Below are 13,607 nucleotides of genomic sequence, written 5' to 3' on the forward strand. Positions count from 1 at the left end.
ATAAATTGGATAGAATTAAGTGAAATCAAAATCCCTAGTAGTTTTTAATTCTTGGTTTCTTTTCATCGAATTGTCTTGCTTGATTTCTTTTATTTCACTTTTACTTATTTAGATTTTCGTTAAAATAATTCTCCTTTTTGTCGTCTAAATAATATTAAGTTAACACAATTTTGGTACTTGGTGTACAATATTCGTGGGACGATACTCTACTCACTCTTTATTACTTGTTTACATTTTCGTACACTTGCGAAAAAGCGTGTCAGCTATCACCAATGGTCATCCCTTTTCCTTTTAATCCAATTTTTTTAATTTTCTTTTTTTATTTTTTTAAAATAATTCTTAGATTTTTGTCTTTTGATACAAATTTGAGTTATTATTTTCAATATCTTGGGAGTATTGTTATATATATCTTGAAATTTTGGTACTTGATCCAGTTGATTTGATAATTTTTGAGTTTGTCATCATTATGGTGAGTTTATTTATGGTATTTTGTTACTTGAGCAGTTATTCAAAAAGAAGTGGAAATCTCATTTGTGATACTTTAAATGCCTAATATCAATTATTTGGATGTTAAATCAAGACGCTAGCTAGAGGAGTTTCATATGTTAGCTTCTCATCATCATAGCTTAGGCTCACTTAACCTTATTCCAATTTAATTCTCTTAGCATAATTAAACTTCAATTTGCATTGTAACTTAAAATTAACATTCTTATGTTACTAGATTAAGGTAATTCCAATTATTCTATCCTTCCGAATGGAAATAATTACCATAGTAATAAGAATATTTGATACTGTCAAATTGGGGATATTACAGTCAGGGATACCTACTTGTATACCAATCATGTCTTTCACTACCGAACCAAGCGTATCGAGCTTGAATTTCATTTTGTTCGAGAGCTTGTTGCCAAGAAACATCTTCAGATTCGTTATATCTCGTCCAAAAAGCAAATTGCAGACCTTCTTACTTTAAGTTGTGTCACGTTCAAGATATGCTTAATAATGTTTAAATAATAAGATTAGTGAATGAAATAAATGTTATTTAATAATAAAACGTACAAAACAAATGTGATTTATTTTCTTTACAACAACAACGATGATACTAAGGATGATGATTACTGAAAAATAGTTCATTTTATTTTAAACCAATTATTTGTTTTCATTGTTAAAGTTTATTATTTTAATTATTTGACTTATGCTCCGATTATTTCCGTAAAATGATTTGCAGGAAAATAAATTGCTGAAAAATATTTTCCATTAAAAATATTTTCCTTGAAAAGTATTTTCCAAATGACTTATTTTTCATTGTTTGGTTGTAATATTGAAATTTAGTTTAAAATATTAAAGTCTTTATCTCATAAGGCTATAAAAAATATTAATAATAATATAAATTTTATAATTTAAAAATTTTATTGTTAAATATGAGAAGAATGTAAAAAAAAAAATGTAAATTATGAAAGTCGCCAGTGGCCGATGGTGATGGTCGGTGGTAAATGGTGATCGGTGATAATGACTACAATGATTAATAAATTAAAAAATATTGAATTTATAAAGTTTGTCAATGTCCGGAAAATATTTTACTCTCACGAAAATGGAAAGTTATTTTTCTGAAAAATGAATTAATTTTTCTTTGATGAGAAAAATATTATCCGTTTACTTATTTTCTGAACGCACCAAACAACAGAAAATTAAGGAAAATATTCTTCTGAAACTTATTTTATATAATCTAAAGCGTGAAGCCTTAATATGATAAATATTTCTATGAGGCTCTGAATTGAAACCCAATTCTTATTACGACACATTTAATTTTTCCTTATCAAGTGGAGAATAAGTTATTAACTTTTCTTCCAAAAAAAAAAAAAGTGACTAACTTAATTTTTTTTCCTTTCAAAAAAAAAAAACTCTTTTTTATTTTATACATGCAAGAAGAAGAAATAAGTAAAAACTGAATGGAATTGACGTATGATAATAAAATAAGTTATTTCAAGGACTATAATTTCTCTTAATATTGTATATTGATGTTATTTTCATAGCAAAAATAACACTTTCAAATTTATCAAAAAATTTATATTTTTATTATTGGCTATTAAATCAAATACACAACATTTCAGATGGTGTTAAATAGGTTAGATATTTAAGTCAGGGCAATGAATTAGGCAAAAAGTTGATTTTCATTGCATTCAAACTATACAGGCTTAGATCGTTTCAAGATGAATAGAAATTTGAATGAATTGTGAATTGAATTTGAGTGGATGTTGAATTTTTCAGTTGGTTAAAGATTTGCGATCTTTGTGTATAGAATATAATTTTAATTCCTTATACATAGACATCTAAAAAAAAATTAAAAATGATTTCGATCTATTAGATCTTTCATATATTAAAAAAAAAGTAGGAATTTGGAATGAGTACAGACTTAAGATAATAGAAATAAATCATTAATTGTACCAACTTTACATATCAAAAGACTTAGCATCTTATTTAGTTATTTCCAGAAAAGAAAAGAAAAGAATACATACTTTAATTCACAACATTATACTTGAATACTCTATAAAATGGGATGTTCATAAATTCTTTCTAGCTCATTCTTAGAAACCGAAACCCACTTTATAATTTTTCAAACACAAAATTAAGACATGGCTATAGAGTCATTTGCTTTAAATATAGCCGAAAAAGCATTGGAAAAGCTAGCTTATAATGCTTACAAAGAGATCTGTTTTGCATGGGGTTTTGAAGGGGAAGTGAAAAAGCTTGAGGATATCTTGTCAACTATAGAAGCTGTGCTATTGGATGTAGAGGAGAAGCAGGCAAAGGACCGCGAGTTGCGCCTTTGGTTGGCTAAGCTTAAAGACGCCCTTTATGATGCTGAAGATGTTCTTGATGAATTAGAGTGAGAGACAAAGAGAAGGGAAGTGCTTAAATTATATGGAAGCACCAGAAAAAAGGTACATGCCTCTTAATCGTTTTCACTCTTCATATAGGACAGGATAAGATTTGCCTACATTAGTAAAAGGTTTTTTAAAAAATGATTACTCTTTATTCTTTTATCTCTGATTAGAAATATGTTAGGATACTGAATTGTAAATAATAGGTGATATGGCCGTTATAAGAGTATAAATATTGATATAAAACCAATTGTTAGGAAACAACCTAACTAGAGTGATTGGGAAGAGAGAAAATAGAGAGCAAGATAGAGAAAAATAGAAACAACCTAACTCCTTAACTAATTGCTATTATATCCTAACAAAATACTTTCATTTGATTCAAAAAATTATTTTTAATTGATTTGCTGTATAAGATGGATTCATACATCGAATATAGATAAGTCATTCTCCTTCATATATATAATTTTCAGACTTTATATCGATAACGCAGAAAATTCGATATTGGCAGATTTTCCATTTTTGTTTCTTTCCTTTTTTTTTTTTTTTAACTGCCAGGTACTAGCTTAATGGCATGAGACAATACTAGTTACCAGTTAGTAACTAGAAACAAAAGGCAATAGAATCAAATTACAGAAAGACACACACATGCTCATGAACATGTAATAATAATTTCAATTAGTATTACTTATTAGTTTAATAATACTTCTCCAATCAAGTGTGATATGATTAGTCTTTCTACCTTTTATAGAAAATATAGGGAGTTAGAGGTCTCGAGTTTTAGTGAATATTATTTAAAGGAAAAAATTACCCCTGCTGTGTAGCCCATAATATTATTTCGATCCATTCGGTTTTTATGTATCCAAAAGAAATTTAGAATACAAAACTTTTCATCATATCTCAACCCAATTTGTAAACCCAACCTGAATCTGTCCGCCCAAACTCTACCTGAGTCTAAACCTGAATGACCCAACTCTGGTGAGGGTCAATTGTGGGTTAACCTAGTAGGTTAACTTGTTGACCTCATTCAAAGACCCGATCCATTAACTAGACCCGAAATTGTCACCTGTTCGACATATATAAAATAATAAAAATACAAATTTTTTTTTTACTGTAAAATTTTTAAAATCAATATTATGATACTATAATAAATATGCTTTTTGCATTAAGTTATTTTAATTATTATACAATCAAATCAATTCAGTTATTATTATTTATTTTTCTTGTATACAAAATAATAAAAAAAGCTAAGCTAGTTCTGTGTTCTCTAATTAGTCGTTAAAAAATAAATATTTCGCAAAAAAAATTAGGTTTTAGTTCACAATTTTGTTTAAATATATATGTAAAGTCATATAATTTAGAAGAGAACTTTCAATAGCATGGATAACCATTTAGTTTGAAAATAAAAAATGAATTATTTATCATTAATTTTCTACAATTATATTAGAATTATAAATATTATGTACAAAATATTTAACGTAGTATGTCTAAGCCTCTTTATTTAGTAAGATCTATATTCTTAATTAGTTTTAAAATTTAGACATTTATAGGTCAATTTTGTTAAACATGAAGAAGGTTATTAATTGTATATTTCTCGAACAATATTTAATTTTTTATTATATAATGCTAAATGAATTGTAAAAAGTTACATTTTCACATATTATAGTTTTTTATGTAAATAGTTTTTTAGAATTGCACGTTAGTACTTATTGCATATACTCATGATTTTAATTTTTAAAATATGAGAAATTGGTATTAGCTATTATAATAATTAATATAATAATTATTGTTTTAGAGCATCATTTATAATTTTTATATTTTTTTACTTTTCACTAAAGTCTATAAGTATATAATTAATTTTATGGTTGTTGTTTTTGAGAAAAAAATTATTTCAATATATTATATGGTTTGCTAATATATTATATCATAATTTTATATTATATTATATTATATATATATATATATATATATATATATATATATAGTTTTATTTTCTATTTTATATCAAATAATAAATCTTATAATATATTTCTTAATAAATAATAATATATTGCATATATTTTTTATAGTATAGGTTATTTGTAGGAAATAATTATAACTAATTAAAATAAAGATTTATCAAAAATAATAACTAAATGTATTGTATTCTTAACATATTTAATATGTACCTTATATAGTATAATTTAACCTTTCAAAATTAAATTACCTTTTTTTTCAACCAATAAAATTAAAATTCTTAAAACTTCTTACTGCATTTAATATATACCTTTATCACGACCCGATTCCGTGGGCCGGACCGACACTAGGGCCCAGGTAAGCTTAAGGCTCCCGAGGCCCGTAGTAAGCCTAAATTATCCAATCTATCTACCTATCTGTCCCAATTTCATCAGAACAGTAAGCCCATATGACTTAAAGATACAGGTTGATAAAAATTTTCAAACATCTGACCCAATCTCAAATAATACATAGAATTTAACCAGGGCCTGTTCATAATAAATCATAATCATAATATGGACTTACTGATTCACCTGCAGCTAATTACACAATAATTAATTTATAGCGTAGTACTAACAATAAGACCCAATTTAAATACACAACCCTATAACTGCGGAGTTCAATAATAATCTGATAATAGAGTAATTTATACATCCAAAATTTAATAACAAAAATATAAAGTTTACATTTACAACTCTGTGGAGAATATTGCAAAGCTTCAGTCGAATCAGCTGCTTCCTATTACCTGGGAGGTTTGTTGGGGGGGGGGTGAGTTTTGCAACTCAGTGAATAATAATAAATAATACACACCACATACAGTCAAGCAAAATGCACCCTAGTATACTGAATGAACACACAACAGTCAATCATATGACATTACATCAGCACCCACAAACAATATCACCTTCAAATAATCACATCACGTGGAAATTAGTCAGTGGAGTCACCGAAACCCCCGATGAGCCGTCCTCCCACATGGCTCATCCTTTCACATGTGCACCAGGGAGCCGATCCCCCATACTGGCCGACCGGTCTAATCCTCACTTGACCAGCCCTCTCATTGTTTTTCCATTCTCTCTATTCTTTTCCATACCAACAGGAGGTAACCCGGTCGTCTCCATCAAATCTAGATCATCAGGCGCTCACAACAGGAGACCACCCTGCGGGCTGCGATCAAATCTAGATTATCAGGTGCACCCAATAAAGAAACCAACCTGTGGTTTTCCATATCACACAGATCATAGCAGTAGGTGCACACGGGGGCGCCGATCTCCCATTTACCCTGCCAAATTTCATATCATATTCAGGATCCATATCACATATACCATTCTCACAAACCCATGGTGACCCACTTCATCCCAATTCCACACAAACAAATCACAGTATAGTCACAGCACAAATAATCAGACATTTCATTCATCATAATACACCAATTCCATCCAAATGCACAATATATAAATATAATTATAGTGATCGTAACATAATATATATGATAAAATACTTATAATATATTGTAAATATGTAAATAAAAAATATAATGTTTATAAATAAATGATATGCAAATGCAGTGTTGATATGCATTATTCATTATTACTCACAGTGGTGGAGAACGAAGCTCTAGTTTTGATTCTGTCCGAGAGGAGCACTAGATGGACCCGGGCGATCTAAGCAAAGTGAGAATGACATCGGAAAAAAAGAATTATATTAGATAAAATATTTATTCATCACACTACTAATCTTAACCTATTTAATTTCTATCAATAATTTACTCTCTATAAATAATTAAATTTCTATAACGAATTTTATTTGCTACCGAAATTCATTTTATTTTCTACCGAAATTTCGACAACATCTTCCCTAAAAATTGGACTATCCACCTGTTAAAATATCAACAATTTATCTAATAACTCCAAACCACACAGCCCATCCATCGGGCAATCAATCAAATAAAATTTTTCCCATCCTCCTTCAATCTCAACATCCTCACACAATCAAATTTAAAATTTACAATAACATTATACCTAAACTACCTTAATCTACCCTTTAATTCTATTAATATATCATTATCAAGGTTCATTAATTAAATCAACACTAATATTATAAATCTATTAACTACTCACAATTACTAAATTAAATTAACTAAATTAATTAACTACAATAATAAAATTAATCAACTACAACAATAACATTAATTCAAGTAACTAAAATTAATAAAATTAATTAATTAAAATATAATTTTTGTCGAATTTTTGCTTGATCAGGAATTTTTACGCGTGCCAGAGCGAAGGGCAGTAACTGCCAGTGGCCGGATCCAACTGACAGTGGCGGAGAGAGGCGGAGACAGTGGCGATCGGCGGCTGTGGCGCATGATCTGGCGAAGGAGCGGCTGGCAGCGAGGCTTGAAGCTGGTGTTGCTGCTGTAGGCGTGACAGGCCTGGTAGAGGGCTGACTGTGGCGCGCGGAGGAGCTGCGAGACGTGCTGGCGCGCGAAGGAGGCGGTGCGACTGCAACTGGCACGCGGTGGTGATCGACTGATGTTGCTGGAGCTGCTGGCAGTGACGCAGACACAGTTGCAGGGAGAAAGGGAAAGAAAGAAAGAAAAAGGAAAGAAAGAAAGAAGAAGAAGAAGAAGAAGAGAGGAGAGGAGGTGGCGCGGTGGTGGCAGTAACGGTGGTGGACTGCAGGTGGCGCAGAAAATGGTGGACTGCAGGGTGAAGTTTGCGCTGGATATAGAGGGGAGAGGCTTCTAGAAGTGGTTTGGGCTGATTCGATTCGATTTCAATTCGATTCGGCCCAAATCTTGATTTTTGTTTGATTTTTTTTCGATTTTTAATTGGTTTTCAATTCGGTTTATCACTGTACAAATTATTAATTCACATTTAAATATTGAAATACATTTTCCACGCTGTCAGTTTATTAAATTTAAATGAAAAATCTTTGAAAATAAAAATTTGGGTTATTTCAACCTTATATAATATATAATATAATTTTATTTATTCAAGAGAATTTAGATTTAAATAGAAAATTAATATAATCAATCAAAATTAAAGTATCTTTATTTTTTTCAAACAATTAATCAAATTAAAATCCTTAATAATATTTTTTTCAATCGATAAACTTAGAATGAGCATTTTTGACAATGACAATATTCCCCCACTCATTTTCACTTATATATATATATTAATTATAGTTATAAATTTATATTATAAATATAGATATATAAAAGTTATTTATTGTCAGGAAATATATAATTCCCTAACTACATACTAATTATAATTCCCAATGTTCCCCTCTCATTCCACATTTATATATATTCTAGATATAGATTTTATATATGTAGATTATAGATAATATTATATATAAAGTTTATTATCATTTATTTTAGAAAGAAAACAGAAATCAAAATTTTAACTATTATTCATAAGATTGCAATTTCTTTTATAAATTTTCTTTTATAAATCGGTAATCTAATCATATTTACCACGTTAGATAGCTTACATAGATTACAAGTCAGGCCATACATAGGCATGTGGGCCTTAATTCGTCTTACTAGACAATTTGGCTTTCCACTTCATCAATAGACACTAAATTGGGAAAAAAAAAATTGAAGTTAGACACCAAAAATTACATTATCCCATTAAAAAACTGCTACTTGTCAAAGATGTGACATTCCGGTTAGCGGAAATACTTAATTACGTTCATAGACATTTTATTGTTACATAAATTAAAGATCGGGTATTCTTAAGTTACAAATTGAAGTTGATACTCTGTTCAATATAATTCAAGGCAATCACTTCAATAGTTAATCAAATGAATAACCCGAGTCATCTGCAATCTAAACTCACTAAATTCGACCCTCTTTCTTTCTCTAAATTTATATTATACTTATTTGAATTTCAGGTTGGCCGCTTCTTTTCATCCTCTAATCCACTTGCATTTCGTTTTAAAATGGGTCAGAAAATAAAGCAAATAAGAGAAAGATTAGATGAGATTGCAAGTCATAAAGCTAAATTCCATCTCAATGAACAACATGAAAATAGATACTTTATGCATAGGGCAAGGGAGATGACCTATTCCTATATGCAAGCCTCTGATATCATTGGAAAAGACACAGATAAAGAAACCATCATCAAGCTTTTGATGAAGGATGGGAAAATATCTATTATTCCAATTGTTGGAATAGGAGGTTTGGGCAAAACTACACTTGCTAAACTGATTTATAATGATGATCGAGTAAAGAGATTATTTGAACTTAAAATGTGGGTTTGTGTATCAGAAGATTTTTGATATAAAAATATTAACAGAGAAAATTATTAAATCGACAACCAATGGTATGAGACTTGAGACAGAAAACTTGAGCAATTTGGAAATCGACAACCAAGGACGTGTGTATGATGATGTTGAATTAGTTCAAGTTTGGATAGCACATGGACTTGTTCGATCGATGAATGAAAGTGAGGAATTGGAAGATGCGGGTTTGCGTTATTTGAAGGAGTTAGCATCTAAGTGCTTTTTTCAAGATTTCGAGGAAAATTATGGATTTATTAAGTGTAAAATGCATGATTTAGTGCATGATCTTGCATTATCATTGACACAAAATGAATATTCAATAGTGACCTCTAGCACTAGACAGATCCCCAAAAATGTTCGACATTTGTTATTTCCTGACAATGCTTCACTTCCTCAAGATCTCTCCACGATTTTACAAGGATTAGACCATGCAAGAACAATTGTTTTTATGAGTGAGGAAAGGGATCTTAACAGCAAATTAATGTTGGACGTAAATTTGTCAAGATTTCAATATTTGCGGATGTTGGATTTAAGTCATTTGAAATTAGACGTTACAGTAGAGAGAATAGGCACTTTAAAGCATTTGAGATTTTTCCATTTACATGGAAATTCTAAGATTATCAAAGCCCCTGATTCTATTTGCAAGTTGCAAAATTTACAAGCTTTGTTACTTTGTCAGGGATTTGAAGAGTTGCCGACTAATATAAAGTACCTGATCAGCCTTAGATTTTTACAAATGACAACAAAAGAGGAGAGGTTGTTAAATAATGGAATTGGATGCTTGAAATCTCTTCGATTTTTGTTCATTATTCAATGTGAAAATCTAAAATACTTATGTGAAGATATGCAAGGCCTTAGCAAACTTAAAAAACTAATTATTGTAGAGTGTAAAAGTTTAATTTGTTTGCCACCAAGCATAAAATATCTGAGTTCACTAAAAACTCTTACGATTAGTGATTGTGAAAATATTGATTTGGTTATGGTGGATGAGGAAGATTTCAATCAACTCAGCCTTCAAAATTTGGCACTTGTAGGGTTGCCAAAATTAGTGAATTTTCCATATTGGGTTCTCCAAGGATCCAAGTACACTCTACAAAACTTACATCTTGAAGATTGTTCTAATATTGAAGAATTACCTGCATGCCTGAAAAATATAGTTTCTCTTCAACAACTGAAGATTGAAAATTGTTTTGCATTGGGAAAAAGATGTGAACGTGAAAAGGGTGAAGATTGGTCCAAAATTGCTCATATTCCTCAAGTTATTGTTGATGGCTACAACATTCAATCCTCGCTTGACAGTGATGATTAGGTGCAAGTAATCTTATTTCTCCCTTCATTTAATTTTTATTTAGATTATTTAAAGTTCAAATTAACTATATGACATTTAATATCAGGCTTTATGATTTGGGAAAATTGAAAAGAAAAATTTTAATAAAAGAGTGTATTTATGATTCTTTAATTAATATAATTTTCCTTTTAATAAAAATTGAAATTAATTGGTCTAAAAATAAAAATTTAAGGACTAAACTGATGAAAAAATTAATTTTGGATTTGTTTAGATGTATTTAAAGTAATTAAGGGTCACTTTAGAACTCAAGTAAATTTTCAGCATAAGTCCAATTTCAATTATGATATACTCTCATATTTTTAACTATAAAATCATCTTGCTTTTTACTTTTTGTCATTTGATGTGTCAAAAGTTTAGCTCTTACATTGAAATTAAGGAAATCTTTTTCTTCCTATCCAGCATAAAACTAGAGTGTCCATATATGGGAAGTTATGCTGCCTCTACATGCTTATGAGTTTTTTACAAACTAAGGTAAATAAACTACTTGTTAGTTACTATCCAATTTAACTTTATAGTGTTCACTAATATAATGTTTGAACTAGTTTTTAAATGTTAATGTAGCGTTTTATAAAAAGTTAATTCATTTAACGTTTAGCTTTTAGAATTTCATGAAAAACTACTCAAACGGCTAATAGTTAAATACTACTAAAACAGCTAACTACTATTAAAACAGATAATTTTGTCCAACAGACTGTACATATATTCCAATATTTAAGCAAGAATTCTTTTAGGTTTTAAGTATTACACATGCTCTTCTTATTGCTGCCTTTTTAGACCCCACCCACTAATTAAATGAATTACCTATGCATAAATTTGATCCTAAACTTTGGTCAATTATTCTTATGGCATTTTGATATAAAAGTTTAGAGTTATGATGGATTCTCACAAAGTTCAGGGGCCACAAGAATAATCGTCGAAAATACAAGATCAAATTTATGCATTTGGCCTATCATTTATGCATGTTGGTATGCAATTAATTTCCCAATACAATCATAACAATGAGATTTAAATTTTTGAAACTTTCTTGTTCTCATTTGCTTATTTCCAGCTACCATATTCATGGGGACTAGACTGAAATGCAGAAAGTTTCAATGTTATTTAATTATAGTCTTCTGTCTTTTTACATACATTATTATATAATTTGCATTTTCTACATTATTTATATTGTAATAATGCCATCTCCTTAATTATATATGAATTGCATACATTTTACATGTAAATAATGTTTGGAAAGATCTGTACGGGTACTTCATTTTTAATTTATATGTGATAATTAAGTCAATTTTTAGGAGATTCATGACATCAATTAATGGTTTTCTCAACTACGCACTGAACTCCCACTTATGGATAGTTCTCTATGCAACCAAAATATAGCTTTTATGTGCAACAGATATATATAATCCCAACTAGTTATGTACTCAGCTTGGACGGATTGTGTAATTTTATATTTTTTTTAATTGATTTGAATAGATAATTATTAAGAAAATTATTACAATTTATATTTATGTTGCTTTAATTTAAATGATTTGCTAATGTATTTGATTAAATGATGAAAGGTGAATTTTACATGGTTCTTATGTAATTTAACCGATATAATTATTTATTTTTCCCTTCAGAATTTCATATATTTAACTGAAATACTTATTAATTTTCTATAATAAATTAGGTATAAGAAGATTTAATTACAATGTAATAAATTTTAGTGAATTGAAATTATATTTTAATTATATTAGTTCACCATAATATTACTGTAACTTAATTATTTAATTAATATTTATTAATTATAACTCCTTAATATTGATCCATTAGTTTTATGATTCTATTATTTATTAAAAAAAACGTAATGTTTATTAAATGCAAAACAAAAGATCAATTATAATGGAGTCCATTATAACTCCGTTAGATTTCATTAATTTGTAACTCATTATTTAATTAAAAAAAAACTTAATGCTTATTAAAATTTTAAAAAAAGATTAATTATAATAAGAAAAGATAAAATGTTACATTTGTCACATCACATCCATATTTTAAAATTATAAATTTATATAGATAGCATAAACCATGAATTTAGCTAAAAAAATTGCAGGAAACATGAGATTTGTAAAAAGAATTCCAATACCTAATAAAAAAAGAAATTTCCATAAATTGAAATTATTAGTCAAAAGATGTAAATGAGGATTACATCTAGATTAAAATTTTTGAGAGAACAAAGAGTATTGTCCTATGAAAAATAAAAAAAAAATCCCAAAATAGGCTGAATTCAAAAATATGATGATATATTAAAGGAACTTGTTTTGTCAATTAGGTAAAACATAATACATATTTTAATCTATTCAAAGGTTTTACTTAGGCTACGTTTGATTGGATGTAATGCAATGCAATGTAATAAAAAATGTAACGTAATGAAAAATATAATGAAATGGAATGTAATGTAATTAAAATTTTCATTACTATGTTAGGAAATATAATTGATAAAATTTATGGAATGTAATTCTCATTCTATTTTTATGTTGTTTTTAAATATATAATGTAATGTAATTAAAATACTACCACCACAAATCACACCACCACCACCACCACTCCTCCTTCACCACCACCACCACCACCATTATAACCACCACTCCAGCACTACCACCACCGTCGCCACCACCATAACCACCATACCACCACCTCAAACACCACTATACCACCACCGCCACCACTCCACCACGTCATTATTAATACAAAAGAAATATCTGAACTAAAAACTGTTCATTATATTAAGCTATTAAAGATGATTTATATTTATAAATTTATTTGAACTAAAAAGTTAAAAGAAGGGTAAGCCGAAAAAAATGTAATTTAGGGATGATCATTCGGCTAATTCGGTCAATTTGAGTAAAATTTTGAACCAAAAAAAATTAATCAAATTTTTTTTACCTAACCAAATTTAACTGAATTAATTTTTTAACCGAATTATTTGACTGAATTAATTTTGATTCTTAACTGAACCAAAGTTAAAGAAAATAAAAACTTAATTAGCCAACCGAATTTAATTGAAATATATGATTAACCGATTCTAACCGAAATAAAAATTAACCAAAGTTATTAATTACTAC

The 13,607-nt window shown here is 28.7% G+C and overlaps 1 long non-coding RNA gene and 1 pseudogene across 1 annotated transcript; one reads left to right on the plus strand and one right to left on the minus strand.

Annotated features, from left to right (window-relative positions):
• The first annotated feature begins 2,630 nt into the window (after positions 1 to 2,630).
• Positions 2,631 to 10,537, plus strand: LOC119371570 (putative disease resistance protein At3g14460; annotated as a pseudogene).
• Positions 5,367 to 7,807, minus strand: LOC149494225 (uncharacterized). Its single transcript, XR_016321960.1, has 2 exons — positions 6,470 to 7,807; positions 5,367 to 5,616 (listed from the first exon to the last, which is right to left on the minus strand). It is a non-coding gene; the product is annotated as an uncharacterized LOC149494225 (long non-coding RNA).
• Positions 10,538 to 13,607: the final 3,070 nt, after the last annotated feature.

Source organism: Jatropha curcas, chromosome 8 (genome assembly GCF_041381405.1).
Source record: "Jatropha curcas cultivar XTBG-Jc1 chromosome 8, XTBG_Jcur_1.0, whole genome shotgun sequence".
NCBI classification, from domain to species: domain Eukaryota; kingdom Viridiplantae; phylum Streptophyta; class Magnoliopsida; order Malpighiales; family Euphorbiaceae; genus Jatropha; species Jatropha curcas.